Source organism: Rana temporaria, chromosome 1 (assembly GCF_905171775.1).
Source record: "Rana temporaria chromosome 1, aRanTem1.1, whole genome shotgun sequence".
NCBI classification, from domain to species: domain Eukaryota; kingdom Metazoa; phylum Chordata; class Amphibia; order Anura; family Ranidae; genus Rana; species Rana temporaria.
The window spans coordinates 23,929,371-23,950,489 of record NC_053489.1 but is presented as its reverse complement, the minus strand read 5'-3'; the positions used below and the strand labels follow the sequence as shown (position 1 = coordinate 23,950,489).

Here is a 21,119-nt window from a genome sequence, read left to right as displayed (position 1 = left end):
TTCTCTCCCTCTCTCTTCTCCCTCTCTCTCCTCCCTCTCTCTCCTCCCTCTCTCTCCCTCTCTCTTCTCCTCTCTCCTCTCCCTCTCTCTTCTCCCTCTCTCCTCTCCCTCTCTCTTCTCCCTCTCTCCTCTCCCTCTCTCTTCTCCCTCTCTTTTCTCCCTCTCTCTTCTCCCTCTCTCCTCTCCCTCTCTCTTCTCCCTCTCTCCTCTCCCTCTCTCCTCTCCCTCTCTCCTCTCCCTCTCTCCTCTCCATCTCCTTCTCTCCCTCTCTCCTCTCTCCTCTCCCTCTCTCTTCTCCCTCTCTCCTCTCCCTCTCTCCTCTCCCTCTCTCCTCTCTCCTCTCCCTCTCTCCTCTCTCTCTCTCCTCTCCCTCTCCTCTGCCTCTCTCCTCTCCGTCTCCCTCTCTCCTCTCCCTCTCTCCCTCTCTCTCTCCTTCTCTCCTCTCCCTCTCTCCTCTCCCTCTCTCCTCTCCCTCTCTCTTCTCCCTCTCTCTCTCTCTCTCTCCCTCTCTCATCTCCCTCTCTCCTCTCCCTCTCTCTCTCCCTCTTCTCCCTCTCTCCCTCTCTCCTCTCCCTCTCTCTTCTCCCTATCTCCCTCTCTCTTCTCCCTCTCTCCTCTCCCTCTCTCTCTCCTTCTCTCCTCTCCCTCTCTCCTCTCCCTCTCTCCTCTCACTCTCTCTTCTCCCTCTCTCCTCTCCCTCTCTCCTCTCCTTTCCCTCTCTCTCTCTTCTCCCTCTCTCCTCTCCCTCTCTCTCTCTCCTCTTCTCCCTCTCTCTTCTCCCTCTCTCCCTCTCTCTTCTCCCTCTCTCCTCTCTCTTCTCCCTCTCTCCTCTCCCTCTCTCCCCTCCCTCTCTCCTCTCCCTCTCTCCTCTCCCTCTCTCCTCTCTCCTCTCCCCTCTCCCTCTCTCCTCTCCCTCTCTCCTCTCCCTCTCCCCTCTCCCTCTCCCTCTCTCCTCTCCCTTCCTCCTCTCCCTCTCTCCTCCCCCTCTCTCCTCTCTCTCTTCTCCCTCTCTCCTCTCCCTCTCTCCTCTCCCTTCCTCCTCTCCCTCTCTCCTCTCCCTCTCTCCTCCCCCTCTCTCCTCTCTCTCCTCTCCCCTCTCCCTCTCTCCTCTCCCTCTCTCCTCTCTCCTCTCCCTCTCTCCTCTCTCTCTTCTCCCTCTCTCCCTCTCCCTCTCTCTCTCTCCTCTCCCTCTCTCCTCTCCCTCTCTCCTCCCCCTCTCTCCTCTCTCTCTTCTCCCTCTCTCCCTCTCTCCTCTCCCTCTCTCCTCTCCCTCTCTCTTCTCCCTCTCTCCTCTCCCCTCTCCTCTCCCTCTCCCTCTCTCCTCCCCCTCTCTCCTCTCTCTCTTCTCCCTCTCTCCTCTCCCTCTCTCCTCTCCCTCTCTCTTCTCCCTCTCTCCTCTCCCTCTCCCCTCTCCCTCTCCCTCTCTCCTCCCCCTCTCTCCTCCCCCTCTCTCCTCTCTCTCTTCTCCCTCTCTCCCTCTCTCCTCTCTCCTCTCCCTCTCTCTTCTCCCTCTCTCCTCTCTCTCCTCCCTCTCTCCTCTCCCTCTCTCTTCTCCCTCTCTCTTCTCCCTCTCTGTCCTCTCCCTCTCTCTTCTCCCTCTCTCCTCTCCCTCTCTCCTCTCCCTCTCTCCTCTCCTTCTCTCCTCTCCCTCTCTCCTCTCCCTCTCTCTTCTCCCTCTCTCCTCTCCCTCTCTCCTCTCCCTCTCTCCTCTCCTTCTCTCCTCTCCCTCTCTCCTCTCCCTCTCTCTTCTCCCTCTCTCCTCTCCCTCTCTCCTCTCCCTCTCTCCTCTCCTTCTCTCCTCTCCTCTCCCTCTCTCCTCTCTCCTCTCCCTCTCCCTCTCTCCTCTCCCTCTCCCTCTCTCCTCTCCCTCTCTGTCTCTTATCTGGTCTGATGTCAGAAATATGAATATCATACAGAATGAGATTCTCCATGAACAGGTGGAAAGTACATGTGTATCCCGGAGCAGAAGAGATCACAGCCTTGCACATTATCAAGTTTATTCATTAGGACAAGCCGGGGGAGGGGGGGTTGATGTGCAACGTGCTGTACAGTAATCCACAGCAACCAATCGTACTGCAGTCAGAAGAGTGAAAGACGATATCTGTATTTTGCGGCTCACTGCAGTCTGCACACCCCTCTTGCTGCCGCCATACGCACCTTAAAGCGGTAATAAATCCAAAGCCAAAAATGGAATATATTGCCGCTTACCAATCGTTAGATGTGATGGCTGCATTTTTTTTTTGCTTTTTTAAGCCTTTTCACTCCGCCACTCTGGATGAAGGCGTAATGCAAAAAAATAAATAAATAATAATAATAAAAAAAACGGGAGGGGGTCAGCCGGGCCTGTAAGGGGCCCTGGGGACCATCGGGCCCCTTACAGGTGTAATGCCTGTACCCCCCTGATGGCGACCCTTGCGGCGTATTGTGTTACCAATGGTTTGTTTGGTGACTGTGGTCCCAACTGCCTTGAGATCCTTCACAAGCTCCTCCTGTATAGTTCTGGGCGGATCCCTCACGTTTCATGATCATCCTCACCCCATGAGGGGAAATCTTGCATGGAGCTCCAGACCGAGGGCGATTCCGAGGGTGATTGATGGGTATTTTGTATTCTTTCTATTTGCGAATAATCAGTACTTGGTGGAGAAACCCTTGTTGGGAAGGGTCGGAGGTCAGACGTTTCTTGTAGTCGGTGATCAGGTCTCCACACATCTCAGGAGGGATTTTGCTCCCCTCGTCTTTACAGATCTTCTCTAAATACTGAAGGTTTCTTGGCTGTCTCCTGGCAACTCGAAGTTTCAGCTCTCTCTACAAATTTTCTATAGGATTAAGGTCTGGAGATGGGCTAGGCCACTCAATGACCTTCATGTGCCACGCCTTTGTTGCTTTGGCAGAATGTTTTGAGTCATTGTCATGCTGGAAGACCCGTCCATGACCCATCTTCAGTGTTCTGGCTGAGGAAAGAAGGTTCTCATCCAAGATTTTACAATACATGGCCCGGTCCATTGGCCCCCTCAATGCACCAAAGTCGGCCTGTACCTTTAGCAGAGAAACAGCCCCAAAGAATAATGTTTCCACCGCCCTGCTTCACTGTAGGGATGATGTTCTTAGGGTCATAGTCAGCATTTTTCTTCCTCCGCGAGTCGAGTTAATGCCAAAGAGTCTAATTTTGGTCTCATCTGACCACAGCACCTTCTCCCAATCCTTCTCCGAATCATGTAGATGCCTTTTTGAGGAGGGGAACTCGCTGTGTTTGGAGGAAAAAAAATACTGACTATCCCCCTAAGAACACCCTCCCTACAGTGAAGCATGGAGGTGGAAACAGGGGGCCAGATTCAGATAGGTTAGCGGATCTTTAGATCTGATTTACGTTACGCCGCCGCTATTTTTTGAAGCAAGTGCTTTATTCAGAAAGCACTTGCCTCTAAAGTTGCGGCGGCGTATCGTAATTCCCCCGGTGGAATTCAAATTCCGCGGCTAGGGGGCGTGTAGTATTTAAAGCGGAGTTCCACCTAAAAATGGAACTTCCGCTTAACCCACTCCTCGCCCCCTTACATGCCACATTTGGCATGTAATTTTTTTGGGGGGGGGAGTGGGGGCTTCAGGAGAAGGGGACTACCTGTCCCACTTCCTCCTTCCGCCGAGGGGCTGGTAAGGCGATTAGCTTAATCGCCTTATTGCAGCCCCTCCCTGTAGACGAGCGCCTGTCCAATCGGACGGCGCCGCTCGCGCATGCGCAGTGCCGCTCGCGCAGTGGGTGCCCGGCCGTGAAGCCGAAAGCTGTCACTGCCTGGTGCCCACACGAGGAATGAAGACGCCGGCCGGCGAGGGGGGGCAAGGAGCGGAGCCCCGGCCGGCGCGTCGCTGGAGCCGTGGAGCAGGTAAGTGTCAGTTTATTAAAAGCCAGCAGCTACACTTTTTGTAGCTGCTGACTTTTAATAAACTTAAAAAAAGGCTGGAACTCCCCTTTAAATCAGGCGCGTTCCCGCGCCGATCGAACAGCGCATGCGCCGTCCGCAAATTTACCCAACGTGCATTGCTCCAAATGATGTCGCAAGGACGTAATTGGTTTCGACGGTAACGTAAATTACGTCCAGCCGTATTCGCGAACGACTTACGCAAACGACGTAAAAAATTAAAAACTTGCCGCATGAACGACGGCTATACTTAACATAGGATACACCGCACTTACCCCTGCTATAGCATGGTCACCAGTCATCTCTATGACCGTCAGAGGCCTGGGCGCGATGTGATAAGGTCACGCCCGGGCAGGGCCGATCCGCCCTATATGCTCACTATGCAAGCCGCTTAGGGCCCCGCAAAGCTGCGGAGGGCCCCCCCAAATTACTAGAGGCCCCCGTCACCCCGCTTCTCACTTCTCAGCTCACTGTCATTTCTGACAGCAGAACACCCCCTCCCCCCTCTTCTCAACTTTAATGTGACATGTTACTGTCGGCAGCGCCCCCCACCCCCCGCTTCTCAACTTTAACCACTTGACCACCAGGCACGTAAACCCCCTTAATAACCAGACCAATTTTCAGCTTTCGGTGCTCTCACAATTTGAATGACAATTACTCAGTCATACAACACTGTACCCAAATGAAATTTTCGTCCTTTTTTTCACACAAATAGAGCTTTCTTTTGGTGGTATTTAATCACCGTTGGGTTTTTTATTTTTTGCGCTATAAAAGAAAAAAGACTGAAAATTCTGTAAAAAAAAATAATTTTTCTTTGTTTCTGTTATAAAATTTGGCAAATGTAGTATTTTTTCTTCATTCTTTTGCATAAATGTGAAAGATGAAGTTACGCCGAGTAAATAGATACCCAACATGTCACCCTTCAAAATTGCACACGCTTGTGGAATGGCGCCAAACTTCTCTACTTAAAAATCCCCATAGACGACGTTGCAGGGTATTGCGGAGTATTGTGGGGTATTGCGGAGTATTGTGGGGTATTGCGGAGTATTGTGGGGTATTGCGGAGTATTGTGGGGTATTGCAGGGTATTGCGGAGTATTGCGGGGTATTGTGGGGTATTGCGGGGTATTGTGGGGTATTGCGGAGTATTGCGGGGTATTGTGGAGTATTGCGAGGTATTGTGGGGTATTGCGGGGCATTGCGGAGTATTGCGGGGCATTGCGGAGTATTGCGGGGCATTGCGGAGTATTGCGGGCATTGCAGAGTATTTTGGGGTATTGCAGAGTATTTTGGGGTATTGCACAGTGTGGGGGCATTGCAGAGTGTGGGGGCATTGCAGAGTATTTTGGGGTATTGCACAGTGTGGGGGCATTGCAGAGTGTGGGGGCATTGCAGAGTATTTTGGGGTATTGCACAGTGTGGGGGCATTGCAGAGTGTGGGGGCATTGCAGAGTGTGGGGGCATTGCAGAGTGTGGGGGCATTGCAGAGTATTTTGGGGCATTGCAGAGTGTGGGGGCATTGCAGAGTGTGGGGGCATTGCAGAGTGTGGGGGCATTGCAGAGTGTGGGGGCATTGCAGAGTATGGGGGCATTGCAGAGTATGGCTGGTACTGCAGAGTATTGCACAGGGAGGGAGGGATGGCTGGATCTGTGACTGCATGTGTCACAGATCCAGCCCGCAGCAGCAGCAGCAGCTGCTGCTGCTTCCGCTCTCTCCCCTCTCCTCTCTCACACTGTACCGTTCGGTACAGAGAGGAGAGGGAGGAACCCGCGTCATCACATGACGCCGGTTTGTTTACTAGTGATCGCTCCGTCATTGGACGGAGCGATCACGTGGCAAACCGCCGCTATCAGCGGCGATTTACCATGATCCGTGATCAGCCGGGTCCGGAGGACCCGGCGGTCACGGAGACTCCCGTGTGCGAGCCCCACAGGGCGCGCGGGAGCGCGATTCTAGGAGGACGTACATTGACGCCCTCCTAGAGTTAAGCAACCGCCTTGTAGACGTATTTCGTCTATAGGGCGGTTGCTAACTGGTTAATGTGACATGTCACTTTGCTTAGGGCCCCAGGGAGGTCAGGATCGGCACTGCGCCCGGGTACCCGGATGTAAACAAAGCCGCGATTGCGGCTAGTAAGCATGAGATTGGTGAAATTTTTTTCACGATCTCATGCTTTCCAGCCTGGAGGAGAGATGTGGGGTCTTATTGACCCCGCATCTCTCCTTAAAGAGGACCTGTCACACACTATTCCTATTACAAGGGATGTTTACATTCCTCATAATAGGAATAAAAGTGATAAAAAAAAAAAAGAAAATGTAAGAAAAGTGTAAAAAAAAAAAAAAAAAAATTAAAACGCTCCTGTCCACGGTAGCTCGCGCTCAGAAGCGAACGCACACGTAAGTCCCGTCCACATATGTAAACGCCGTTCAAACCCCACATGTGAGGTATCGCCGCGTGCGTTAGAGCATGTGCAACAATTCTAGCACTAGACCTCCTCTGTAACTCTAAACTGGTAACCTGTAAACATTTTCAAAGTGTCGCCTAAGGAGATATTTAAGTACCGAAGTTTGGCGCCATTCCATGAGTGTGTTAAAGCGTGACATGTTAGGTATCTGTTTACTCGGCGTAACATCATCTTTCATATTATACAACAAAATTGGACTAACTTTACTGTTTTGTTATTTTTAAAATTCATGAAACCATTTTTTTTTATTTTAAAAAAAGGGTTTGAAAAATGATTGCGCAAATACCACGCGAGATAAAAAGTTGCAATGACCGTCATTTTATTCCCTAGGGCAGGGGTGTCAAACTTAATTTCATTGTGGGCCACATCAGCATTATGATTGTCTTCAAAAGGGCCGGTTGTATCTGTAAGATTAGATGTCCAGCGCATCCCTTCCCCTTATATTAGATGTTAAGAGCCACCCCACCAACAGAAGTTGAGTTCCCCGCTCTCCCTTACATTACAGTGCACCCCCATTTCCTTATGCTGCTGCTGGGAAGAAGCTGGATGCATTGCTTGAAAGCAGAAAGTAAGGGTCTGGAGGAGGGCTGGAGCTCTCCTGAAGCCGCAGGAGAGGTGTGAGGGCCACATGAAATGGCCTGGAGGGCCGGATTCGGCCCGCTGGCCTTGTGTTTGACACCTGTGCCCTAGGGTGTCTGCTAAAAAAAAACATATATAATGTTTGGGGGTTCTGAGTAATTTTCTAGCAAAAAAAATGTTCTGTTCTCGCTACACGTTTGTCCCTGGCGTGTATGTAGCTCAGCATACAGCTTAAACCTTGCATCCTAAATAACCAGACTGGCCCAGATTCAAGAAGCTATTGCGCCCGTGCAACCATAGGTTGCGCGGCGCAATAGCCGTTTTGCTCCCGCGTAGCGAATGCCCCTGATTCAGGAACATCGCTACGCGGACTGCAGCCTAGGATATGACAGACATAACCCTTCTTATGCCTTCATATCTCAGGCTGCATTCTTGCGTTGTCCGCTAGGGGGCGCGGCCATTGTGATCGGCGTATAGTATGCAAATTGCATACTACCACCGATTCACAAAAGTTGCGCGGGCCCTGCGCACGCAAGGTACGGAGTTTCCGTACGGCGACTTTAGCGCAAGGTTGCTCCTGTTAATAGCAGGGGCAGCCAATGCTAAAGTATAGCCGCCCTTCCCGCTCGTGAAATTTAAATTTCACGTCGTTTACGTAAGTGATTCGTGAATGGCGCTGGACGCCATTCACGTTCACTTAGAAGCAAATGACGTCCTTGCGACGTCATTTGCCGCAATGCACGTCGGGAAAGATTCCCGACGGAGCATGCGCTGTTCGCTCGGTGCGGGAGCGCGCCTAATTTAAATGATTCCCGCCCCCGGCGGGATCATTTACATTAGGCGCCCTTACGCCGGGCTAATTAGCATAGCGCCCACGCAATTTACGGAGCTATTGCTCCGTGAATCGCGGGCAAATCGAAATATTTGCGTGGGCGCAGAGCAAAAATCGTTGCCCTTTGCCCACGCAAATATTGCGCGGATCTACCTGAATCTGGGCCACTGTCTGTAACTTTGACTCTTTATTACGATGAACAGGCGGTGGCCATATAAGATGCGTATGAATAATGATGAAACTAGAGATAAACAAATAAATTAATATATAAGAATTATATGAACACCAACAGATGTCTACTAGGCATATAGATAAACAGCTTTTATCATACCAGCGATGCTGCCTTAGGAGGATCAGGACCTAGGAAACATGTGGTGCAGGCTTAGCTAACTCCATGTGGACTGTCCAGTGGACAAGAGATGATAGGAAATGAAGACAGTTTTCAGTAACACGACAAAAAATGTACATTACCATAGAACACTGCCCATCAACAGTCCTTTGTTAAGAGTGACACCTAGTGGACAATATTTGAATTACAAGTCCAGAAGATATTACTGTATTTCCTTGTAGGCCAAAGGCATGACAAGAATGATGATTTGTACCAGTGTTGCCAACCTACCAGATTGAAATTTACTGGCACGACACCCGGAATTTACTGGCGCAGCCACGTTTTTACTGGCATTTCACAAAAGTTACTAAATTACATTTTTAGGTGCAAATTTCAGTATTTAGGCTACAAACAAGTACGCCAGGCAAATAGCAATGTGATTTAAGGTAGATATTAAGGTAAAAAAACATATTTTTGTTATTTTAGATATTACAAGGGAAAATGATTTAGTCACATCACCCTCTGCCTCCACCCCCCTCTGCCACCAACACCCCCTGCCTTACCCCCCCCCCCCCCTCTGTGGTGCCACAATCTCCCCCTGCCTCCAATCTCACTCTGCCTCCAATCTCCCCCAGGCCCCCTGCCTCCATCCCCCTCTGCGGTGCCAACAACAACCCCTGTCTCCATCCTCCACCCTCTGCGATGCCACCATCCCCCTCCGCGGTGCCTCCAATCACCCCCTGCCACTAACACCCCCTGCCTCCAATCACCCCTTGCCTCCATCCCCCTCTGTGGTGCCACCAACACCCCCTGCCTCCAATCACCCCCTGCCACTAACACCCCCTGCCTCCAATCTCCCCCTGCGGTGCCACCGCAAGCCACCATCACCCCCTGCCTCCAATCTCCATGCACAGTTCCAAGCCGAACCGATCTCGGCAATTTTTACTGGCACATTTCCGCAACCACGGACATTTAGGAACGGGGGAAAAAAAGGGCCCATTTTTACGAACTGTCCGTAAAAATACGGACGGTTGGCAACACTGATTTGTACATGTAGGAGAGAAGTGCCAGAATAGGCCCGGTATTGAGGTGGGTATAAAAGCCCGGTATTGAAGGGGTTAAGTAAGTGGGCAAACTTAAAAAAATGTACAGGGGTTTAAATCATTATTTCCCCCCTGTATGTCTCTAGGATAGACTACAGTCAGTGGTTAGGATTTTGGGTGCTGCACAGGACCCTGCCTGGCCCCTCCCATCAGAAGCCCCCTCCCTTTATTGGCAGGGACAGACCCTTCCTTCAGTTCATTCATAACATGTACCCAATGCACAGTCTCCAATCGGAATAGATATGAGTCTCTTGGAACCAGCAGATTAAACAGCATACAATATTCAGCAGGCCTTTACCAGTGCCTGTGGGCAGGCTGGACTTAGATGGATACATATCTGCCATCTCATGTCTACGGCCAGTTTAATGTCTGTTGCAGGAAAGCCGTGACCTGCGGTGAAGGCCGTCTAACACATCAGCAGACAGAATCGTTTCATCGCCTCTGATTCCAATGGAAAATCCAGTTAAAAGGCAATTGCTTTAGTTCAATGCAGTCCCTTCCCCCAGGCTCAGGCAGATATTGGATTCCTGTTTAGTTAAAAATCATACTATTGTTCTAGTTGTGAAGTGAATCTGTCATCCATGAATCTCGGTCACAACGGGGTTATAAGGAACTGCAGATTTTTATTTTTCTCAAATGAATTCTGCTATTGCCGAGTAGCCTGCAGTGGAATTCTGCTATTGCCGAGTAGCCTGCAGTGGAATTCTGCTATTGCCGAGTAGCCTGCAGTGGAATTCTGCTATTGCCGAGTAGCCTGCAGTGGGAAAAATCACCCCTTTTTAACCCTTCTGACACTACAAAACAAAGCTGCATCAAAGGGGGTTGTAAAGGTTCGTTTTTTTATTTTCTAAATAGGTTCCTTTAACCCGCTTAAGCCCCCGGACCATTTTGGTTGTTAAAGACCGCGCCACTTTTTGCGATTCGGCACTGCGTCGCTTTAACTGATAATTGCGCGGTCGTGCGACGTGGCACCCAAACAAAATTGGCGTCCTTTTTTCCCCCACAAATAGAGCTTTCTTTTGGTGGTATTTGATCACCTCTGCGGTTTTTATTTTTTGCGCTATAAACAAAAATAGAGCGACAGTTTTGAAAAAAATTCAATATTTTTTACTTTTTGCCCCAAAATATATATAAAAAAACATTTTTTTCCACAGTTTAGGCCGATACGTATTCTTCTACATATTTTTTGTAAAAAAAAAGGAAAAATCGCAATAAGCGTTTATTAATCGGTTTGCGCAAAAGTTATAGCGTCTACAAAATAGGGGATCGTTTTATTGCATTTTTATTAATAATTGTTTTACTAGTAATGGCGGCGATCAGCGATTTTTATCGTGACTGCGACTTTATGGCGGACACATCGGACACTTTTGACACTATTTTGGGAACCATTGTCATTTTTACAGCGATCAGTGCTATAAAGATGCACTAGTTACTGTAAAAATTACACTGGCAGTGAAGGGGTTAACCACTAGGTGGCGCTGCAGGGGTTAAGTGTTCCCTAAGAAGTGATTTTTACTGGGTGAGGGCGTGGCCACACGTGACGCGTCACTGATGACTGTTCCTGATCACGGGAACGGTCATTAGTAACAGTGGGGTAGATTCAGGTACCTGTTACGGCGGCGTATCTCCAGATACGCCGCCGTAATTTCAAATATGCGTCGGCGTTTCGTTACGCCGATTCACAAAGGCAGTTACGCTGTAAAAATAGGCTTCCTCCACCGACGTCACTTGATTGCGGCGGCGTAGAATTGTGTGCAATATCACTGTGGCCGCTAGGGGCGCTTCCGTTTTTGTCGGCGTAGAATATGCTAATTTCTTAGATACGCCGATTCACAAACGTACGTGCGCCCGGCGTTCGTTTTTTACGTCGTTTGCGTTAAGGCTTTTTCGGCGTAAGGCTGCTCCTGCTATTAGGAGGCGCAGCCAATGTTAAGTATGGACGTCGTTCCCGCGTCGCAATTTGAAAATTTTACGTTGTTTGCGTAAGTCGTCCGTGAATTGCGACGTCATTTACCGCAATGCACGTTGGGAAATTTTAGGGACGGCGCATGCGCAGTACGTTTGGCGCGGGGACGCGCCTAATTTAAACCTACGCCACCTACCGGATCATTTGAATTACGCGCGCTTACGCCGGCCCCTTTTACGCTACGCCGCCGCAACTTACGGAGCAAGTGCTTCGTGAATACAGCGCTTGCTCATGTAATTTACCGCGGCGTCGCGTAAAGACGATACGCTGCGCCACCGTATCAGTGCGCGCCCCTACCTGAATCTACCCCAGTGTCACTAGGCAGAATAGGGGAATGCCTTGCCGACCTCAATTGCGCGGCCGCAGTCGAGAGGCACGCGCCGGGCGTGCGCCCGCTGGGCGGCAGATTCAAATGGATGTACCTGTACGCCAATCTGCCTGCCCGTGCCATTCTGCCAATGTAGATCGGCGTGCGGCGGTCGGCAAGTGGTTAAGCTAGTGCATTGTTGGTTCACTTACCTTTTCAGGGGGTTGCCATCCGGGCCCCTGGGGACCTCCGGGCCCTTTACAGGTGTACTGCCTGTACCCCCCTGATGGCGGCCCTGCGTCTAGCGTTTAGGCATGTTTGGCGTTTTTTTTTTCCTTTTGCTTCTAAATGCCTGTAAACACCTACACTATATCGCCCAAAAGTATTGGGACGCCTGCCTTTACACGCACATGAACTTTAACCCCTTCAATACCGGGCCTATTCTGGTACTTCTCTCCTACATGTACAAATCATCATTCTTTTGCTAGAAAATTACTCAGAACCCCCAAACATTATATATATTTTTTTTTAGCAGACACCCTAGGGAATAAAACGACGGTCATTGCAACTTTTTATCTCGCACGGTATTTGCGCAATAAGTTTTCAAACGCCCTTTTTTTGGGGGGAAAAAATGGTTTCATAAATTAAAAAATAACAAAACAGTAAAGTTAGCCCAATTTTTTTGTAAAATATGAAAGATGATGTTACGCCGAGTAAATAGACTTTGAACGCGTCACGTTTTAAAATTGCGCACACTCATGGAATGGCGCCAAACTTCGGTACATAAAAATATCCATAGGCGACGCTTTGAATTTTTTTTACAGGTTACCAGTTTAGATTTACAGAGGAGGTCTAGAGCTAGAATTGTTGCTGACACTCTAACGCACGCGGCGATACCTCACATGTGGGGTTTGAACGGCGTTTACATATGCGGGCGGGACTTGCGTGTGCGTTCGCTTCTGAGCGCGAGCTACCGGGGACAGGGGCGTTTTACTTTTTTTTTTTTTTACACTTTTTTTTTTTATCACTTTTATTCCTATTACAAGGAATGTAAACATCCCTTGTAATAGGAATATGGCATGACAGGTCCTCTTTATGGAGAGATGCGGGGTCAATAAGACCCCACATCTCTCCTCCAGGCTGGAATGCATGAGACCGTGAAAAAAAAAATCATCGATCTCATGCTTACTAGCCGCAATTGCGGCTTTGTTTACTTCCGGGTACCGGGCCTCCGATGGCCATAGAGATGACTGGGGACCATCTGGTCACCAGTCATCTCTATGCTTCCCATCCGGCGCCAGATGGCACGGGAGAGCCAGGAGAAGCACCGGATGGCGGTGGGAGGGGGGATGCCCCCTCCCGCCGCCTATAAGAACGATCAAGCGGTGGAACTGCCGCTATGATCATTCTTATGTTGCACAGAATCGCCGGCACGAAAGAATGATATCTGAATGATGCCTCTAGCTGCACCCATCATTCAGATATCACCGCACAAAGCCCAGGACGTCATGTGACGCCCACCCGGGATGGGAGATCCCATCTGTGGACGTCATATTACTATGGACCGGTAATGAAGTGGTTAATGGCATCCCAGTCTTAGGCCCAGATCCACAAAGAAATTACGCCGGCGTATCTATTGATACGCCGCGTAATTTCTACGATGCCCCGTCGTATCTTTGTTTTGTATCCACAAAACAAGATACGACTGAATGTGGGCTCGATCCGACTGGCGTACGTCTTAGTACGCCGTCGAATCTTAGGTGCATATTTTCGCTGGCCTGCTAGGTGGCGCTTCCGTTGATTTCCGCGTAGAGTATGCAAATAAGCTAGGTACGGCGATCCACAAACGTGGATCCACGCCTGGCGCATTTTTTTTTACGTAATTTATGTAAGGCTTTTTCGGCGTAATGTTACCCCTGCTTTATAATGCTTACGCAATGTTAAGTATTGATGTCGGGCCAGCGTAAAATTTTGCCGTCGTTTGTGTAAAACGTTCGCGAATAGGGCTTTGCGTAAATTACGTTCACGCCGAAGGCATTGACTATTTGCGACGTGATTTCGAGCATGCGCACTGGGACACCCCTACGGACGGCGCATGCGCTGTTAAAAAAAAAACGTCATTTACGTGGGGTCAAGATGAATTACCATAAAACACGCCCACATCTTATCCATTTGAATTGCGCGCCCTTACGCCGACACAGTTACACTACGCTGCCGTAACTTACGGCGCAAATTCTTTGTGGATACGGAAAATACGCTGTGAGTTACGGCGGCGTAGTGTGTCTGAGATACGCTACGCCGGGCTTATAGATGCGCCGAGGTACGTGGATCTGGCCCTTAGTCCGTAGGGTTCAATATTGAATCTAACACAGGGCTCGACAAATCCCGGTCGCCAGGTCGCCATGGCGACTAGAAATAGGGTCCTGGCGACTTGGCTTGGAAGGTGAGCTGGCGCCATCTGGTGGTGAGCCGTTGGTATTACAAGTTATTACCACCAGATGTGTAAGCTGGCGCCATCTGTTGGTGGCCGTTGGTATTACAAGTTAAACAGCAATTCTAATGTAATTTTTCACTATTTTCACTGCCATCTTCTTCCCTCTAATTAGAACCCCCAAACATTATATATATTTTTTATCCCAACACCCTAGAGAATAAAATGGCGATCGTTGCAATACTTTCTGTCACACTGTATTTGCGCAGCGGTCTTACAAGCGCATTTTTTTTGTGAAAAAATTTCACTTTTTTTTATTAAAAAAGACAACAGTAAAGTTATCCCTATTTTTTTTTTTATATTGTGAAAGATAATGTTACGCCGAGTAAATTCATACCCAACATGTCACGCTTCAAAATTGTGTCCGCTCGTGGAATGGCGACAAACTTTTACCCTTTAAAATCTCCATAGGCAACGTTTAAAAAATTCTACAGGTTGCATGTTTTGAGTTACAGAGGAGGTCTAGGGCTAGAATTATTGCTCTCGCTCTACCAATCGCGGTGATACCTCACATGTGTGGTTTGAACACCGTTTACATATGCGGGCGCTGCTCACGTATGTGTTCGCTTCTGCGCGCAAGCTCGACGGGACGGGGCGCGTTTTCTGGCTCCTAACTTTTTTAGCTGGCTCCTAGATTCCAAGCAAATTTGTCAACCTCTGGTCTAACACTCCATGGGTCTGCATGGGGGAATCTGGTAATCGGCCTAATTTGGCTGCAAAGTGGCAAATCCTCCTTCTGACCCCCCCTACCATATCTCTGTAGTAGTCAGTCTCCTGTGTGAACTGCAAGTTCCAGCATGCTGATTCAGAGTGCTGGATGCCGAAGCAGTGGAGCGAGCGATTGTTGGCATGTGAGCTGTCTGCAGGAGTAATCGCTTCCCAATGAGTCATCCCATATTTCTGGTGTTTTATTAGACACGTGTCTATTAGGTCACCATGTTTATCTCATTACTGAGAATGATACCTGGATGAGCAACTGCTTATAATACACCAATATGTCCAAATGTAGCACACAGTCCCTGAATATGGTTCCATATTGGGTTGTAGTCAACTTGTTTTTTGCCCTACTTGTTGCAAACTCCTTTAAGGGGGTGTTGGTACAGTTTCCTGTTTGACCACTAGGTGGCACCCTCCCCATACATCAAGAGTGGGTTACATTAGGGAGAAGAAGGAGTTGAAAGAACAGGAGTGGGACTCCAGAGCTGGCCCCAAGGGACTTGGTGGGACCAGGGGCGGACTGACCATTTGGGCGCTCTCGGGCACTGCCTGATGGCCCCATGCCACTAGGGGGCCCCATCAGGGTTGCCAGCCTCAGTAAAACCAGGGACAGTATGTAAAAATCTGTCCTTGAAATGTCCCTTACCGACATCCTTTTGGTCTAAAAATCCCAAGATTATAGCTGCCGCGCCTCTCCAGTACGTTTCCATGATTGAGCAGTGTGAAACGCGTAGGCTGCTATCTCCATTTTGTTGCTGTACTTTGTAGTGCATTTGCCATCTGTTTTTTAAATAAAGACAACCCAAGGGTTTTTTGGAAGTGCGGCTGTCCATTCTTCTAGCCTCTAACGTTTTCAGTGTGTGTATGTGTATTCTGTGTGTATGTATACTGTGTGGCCCCATAATCTATTGCCCGGGGGCCCCATAATATCCTCTTGCCTGGGGGCCCCATAATATCCTCTTGCCTGGGGGCCCCATAATCTCCTCTTGCCCGGGGGCCCCGTAATCTCCTATTGCCCGGGGGCCCCATAATTTTCTCTTGCCTGGGGGCCCCATAATATCCTCTTGCCCGGGGGCCCCATAATCTCCTATTGCCCGGGGGCCCCATAATCTCCTCTTGCCCGGGGGTCCCCATAATCTCCTATTGCCCGGGGGCCCCGTAAGTTGTCAGTCCGCCCCTGGGTGGGACTTATTCTACAGAGATGTAGAGCTTCCAGTTATTGCTGACGTCGGCGTCATTGACGTTTTCCGCCGAGAACTGGAGCATGCGCACTGGGCTATTTTTAGCCCGGCGCATGCGCAGTTCGTTCGAAACGGGGGCGCGCTTAATTTAAATATAAGCCGCCCCCTTTGAAATACGCGGGGATACGCCGGGCCTTTTACACTACGCCGCCGTAAACTACGGAGCAAGTGCTTGAGGAATACGGCACTTGCTCCAGTAAGTTGCGGCGGCGGCGTAGTGTAAATAGCTTACGCGAGGCCGCCGCAGAATCTTTGAGAATCTGGCCCTCTCTCTCCAGGCCCCCCCAAGTTTGAGGTCCCTTCTTTTTTGGTCTTCTTTCTGCCAGTCTTTGTTAATCACATTTTTTATGATTTTCTGTCTCTTTTATCCCGATCGGTCAGTTCTGGAGCTTTGTTCTGAAATATTATTCATTTTTTTATACAAACTGCCCCCTCGCTCCTATTCTTCTGGGCCGCAGAAGCTCCTCGATGATTGCTGGGAGGCCCCGTCTCCATCCTGCTCGGCGGCAGAGTTGGGTTGGGCTTGGAATGCCTGTCAGCTGTTGTCATCGTCTATTCCAGTTTCAGTCTCTTTCCACTTGTCACCAGAGTCACACACACCCGGCCTGGCTCTCTACAATATGGGTGAGTTACAGAGGAAGGCAATTAGAACTAGTAGTGCAATCTGCAGATTATCGGATGGGTAGAGAACAACGGAGTAGATAACTGCTTATTAGTGTTGCTCACGAATATTCGCATTTCGAATATTTGTTACGAATATGGCATATTTGAATATTCGCGAATAACTCGAATTTCGCGGCCAATATTCGCTATTCCGAATATTCGCATTTTTTCAAATTTATTTTTAAAACAGATCACATCCCATCGACGTCTAAAAGCATTGCTGGTATGATTAGAGACCCTGGGCTGAGTAGCTAAGCTGAGGCGATCCTTTTATGTTGCCGAATATTCGCAATCGCGAATATTCGATTTCCGAATATTCGCGAATACTTTCTCCGCCCTTCTTTTGCATCAGAGCCAATCAGAGTTCTCCTACCACAGTTGTCAAAATCTCGCAATCAATTTCGCATTCGCATTAGCGAAATTTTGATAAAATATCACCAATATTCGATTTCCGAATATTCGCGAATACTTTCTCCGCCCTTCTTTTGCATGAGAGCCAATCAGAGTTCTCCTACCACAGTTGTCAAAATTTCGCAATCAATTTCGCATTCGCATTAGCGAAATTTCGCAATTTTTTTTTTTTAATAAAATATCACGAATATTCGATTTTAGCGAATATTTCACGAATATTCGGCTATATATTCGTGATATATCGCGAAATCGAATATGGCGTATTCCTCTCAACACTACTGCTTATCGGTGATTAACAAGGGATGGGAATTAATGAAACTATTGCTTAAAGCGGGAGTTCACCCATTTGTAAAAAAAAAATTTTTCTCCCCTTAGCTTCCTGCTCGTTTTGTCTAGGGGAATCGGCTATTTGTAGTAAAATATGAGCAGTACTTACCCGTTTTCGAGCTGCATCTTCTTCCGTCGCTTCCGGGTATGGGTCTTCGGGAGCGGGCGTTCCTTCTTGAGTGACAGCCTTCCGAGAGGCTTCCGACGGTCGCATCCATCGCGTCACTCGTAGCCGAAAGAAGCCGAACGTCGGTGCGGCTCTATACTGCGCCTGCGCACCGACGTTCGGCTTCTTTCGGAAAATCGTGACGCGATGGATGCGACCGTCGGAAGCCTCTCGGAAGACTGTCAATCAAGAAGGAACGCCCATTCCCGCAGCCCATACCCGGAAGCGACGGAGAGGATGCATCTCGTAAACGGGTAAGTACTGCTCATATTTTAAAATAAATAGCCGATTCCCCTAGTAAAAACAAGCATGAATCTAAGGGGGAAAAGTGCCCTCTAAGGGTGAACCCCCGCTTTAATGTATCTGACATTTCCAGAGCGTATTATTCTTAGAAAGCAGTTATAGGTCACAAATCCATTGAGTAACCCCCCCCCCCCCCGTAGTATAATCAGCTTCTCATTGTGTTTCACTAAATGGTTATTCATCGATGGAGCAATCATTCATAAAGGGATGGGACCGGGGGCCGCCATCAGGAATTTTGGGGCCCCTTACACAGCTTCAGGCATGGGCCCCCTGGAGCAGAGAACCGGGGGGGGGGGGGTGCTGCCGAGGCAAATTGAGAAGGGGGGGGGGGGGGGGCGCGAATTGAGAATGGGGGGCTTTGGGTGCTGACAAAGAAAAAAAAGGGGATGCCATCAGGGCCCTGGGGACCACCGGGCCCCCTTAAAGGTAGGGGAGGCTTTGGGTGCTGACAAAAAAAAAAAAGAGTGATTCCATCCGGGCCCCTAGGGACCCCTTAGAGGTCGGGGGGGGGGGGGGGCTTTGGGTGCTGATGAAACTATTTTTTTTTTTTTAAAAGGGGGATGCCATCCGAGGCCCTGGGGACCACCGGGCCCTGAAGAGGTGGGGGGGGGCTCTGGGTGCTGACAAAAAAAAAAGAGGAGGATGCTATCTGGGGCCTGGGGACCACCGGGCCCCCTTAAAGGTAGGGGGGGCTTTGGGTGCTGACAAAAAAAAGGGTGATTCCACGCGGGCCCCTAGGGACCCCTTAGAGGTCGGGGGGGGCTTTGGGTGCTGATGAAACATTTTTATTTTTTTTTAAAAGGGGGATGCCATCCGAGGCCCTGGGGACCACTGGGCCCCTTAGAGGTGGGGGGCTCTGGGTGCTGACAAAAAAAAAGAAGAGGGGGATGCCATCCGGGGCTTTGGGGACCACCGGGCCCCTTAGAGGCGGGGGGCTCTGGGTGCTGACAAAAAAAAAAGAGAGGGATGCTATCTGGGGCCCTGGGGACCACCGGGCCCCTTAGGGGGGGGGGGGGGGGCTCTGGGTGCTGACAAAAAAAAAGAGGGGGATGCCCTGGGGACCACTGGGCCCCTTACAGGTGTACTGCCTGTACCCCCCTGATGGCAGCCCTGGATGGGACCATTCATAAACTCAATGACACCTGCTGTTTAAATTGTCTGGCGGTTTTGAGCGCAGTCAATAATGGATTTTTTTTTGTGGGGTACATACATTCATACAATAGAATGATAAATAAAGGGCTTTTTTTCAGGGGGAACTTGGGGGAACTCAGTTCCACCACCTCTTGCTCAGACCCTTTGGTGCCTGCTCACCTTAATCACTTGTAAACACAGAAGTCCGGTTTCTGTGTTTACAAGTGACAGCTCTGCACTCTGTGTGTAACCCCCCTGAACTCTGCACTCTGTATGTAATGCAATCCTGGTATTTAATGCCCCTTTAAGACCCTTCTACTGTTTGTGAAATTTGAATGGGGTCGTGGTTGAGTTCCTGCACCTATTTTTTTAGAAAAAAAGCTCTGGATAAATATAATACAAAATGTAGCTGATATGTAAAATGTTGCAGAACTTGACCATAGGACGAATGGTTTCAGCTCCTCTGCTGTTTTCTTGATTACTTTTGTCCTACAATTTTACCTTTAACTATCCATACAAAAGTGGGACTTTAAATATGCCTCAAGTGGACAACAACAGAATTGTATAGTATAAGAAGATATTTTATTACAACATATTTATTATAACATAGTTAAACATGAGCCAATTAAAAAAAAAAAAAAAACATCTTGTTATAGCTTGCAAATCCAGAGGTCATAACATCCAACTCAATCCAAAATTCTTCGGAAAAAATAAAAAATTTCCTCTTTCTAACTCCGTCGGAATTTCCGACGGAAAAAGTCAGATGGGGCATACACATGGTCGGAATATCCGATGAAAAATTCCGTTTGTGTGAATGGGGCATAATGCCTCGTGCAAACGATCGGTCTTTCCGTCGCAATAAACTCAGACAGGTTTTTCCGACGGAATTCCGCTCAAGCTGTCTTGCATACACACGGACACACCAAATTCCGACCGTCCATAACGCGGCGACGTACAACCGGGGCTTTTTTTCAGCGGGAACGCGGGGGAACGCAGTTCCGACACCTCCTGGACTGACTGTGTGTAATATCAGGGGGTACTGGGGTGTGCTGCAGGGTATTGATGCTCACTGCTGGGGATCTATTTTTGCTGGGGGGTCTATTGTTTCTGGTGGGGTACCTAATGTTGCTGGGTGGTCTTATGTTGCTGGGGGGCCAGTTGTTGCTGAAAGAGATCTACTGTTGGGGGGAGGGGTCTCTTGTTGATGGCAGCCAGATAGACTATTATTGCTGGCTGTGCGGGGATCTGTTGATGCTGCCAGGAGTCTATTGTTGCTGGCGGGGAAATTTTGTTGTAGGTGGTCCATTGCTATAAGGGGGAATCTATTGTTGCTGGCTGCAGAGGATCTATTTTACTGCTTTTCTTTATATCATTACCAAATTCCATACAAATTACTTAGCACCACAAAATTATACTTGGTTCTATATTGTCTAAAAGGGACGGTACTGGGAGGTGGGTAGGGGGCGGAGAAAAGGGGTGACTCGTAAAGGGGGAGTTCCTGCACCTACTGAGAAAAAAAGCCCTGCGTACAACACTACGACGAGTCTAGAAAAATGAAGTTCAATACTTCCGAGCATGCGTCAAATTGTTTCCGAGCATGCATGTTTTTTTTCTCAGTCAGAGTTCCATACAGACGAACGGAATTTCCATCGGAAAAAAAGAGAACATGTTGGGGCAGATTCACGTACCTCCGCGCATCTTTACGCCGGGCGCAGCGTATCTAAGATACACTACGCCGCCGTAACTTTTTTTTTTCGAATCCTCAAAGAATTTGAGCCGTAAGTTACGGCGGCGTAGTGTATCTTTGGCGGCGTAAGGGCGCGGCAATTCAAATGGATGTAATGGGGGCGTGTTTTATGTAAATACGTCGTGACCCGACGTAAACAACGTTTTTTTTTAAACGGCGCATGCACCGTCCGTGGGGGTATCCCAGTGCGCATGCTCGAAATTAAACCGGAACAAGCCAATGCTTTTACGACGGTGACGTCATTTTACGCAAATCCCTATTCGCGAACGACTTACGCAAACGATGTAAAAAATTCAAAATGTTGACGCGGGAACGATGGCCATACTTAACATTGAGTACGCCACCATATAGCAGCTTTAACTCTACGCCGGAAAAAGCCGAGCGCAAACGACGTAAAAAAAATGCGCCGGCCGGACGTACGTTCGTGGA

The 21,119-nt window shown here is 49.1% G+C and overlaps 1 protein-coding gene across 4 annotated transcripts in view; it reads left to right on the top strand.

Moving 5' to 3' along the window:
• RUSC2 (RUN and SH3 domain containing 2) overlaps positions 1-21,119 on the top strand; it is a 121,073-nt gene that overhangs the window by 15,213 nt on the left and 84,741 nt on the right. Inside the window, exon 1 of one of the 4 annotated variants that reach the window (XM_040336010.1) lies at positions 16,421-16,566. The exons of the other annotated variants lie outside the window; for them this stretch is intronic. The gene's annotated coding sequence lies outside the window, so the exon portion shown is untranslated. Of the gene's footprint in view, positions 1-16,420; positions 16,567-21,119 lie in introns of those variants that run through there. 4 annotated transcript variants of the gene reach the window in all.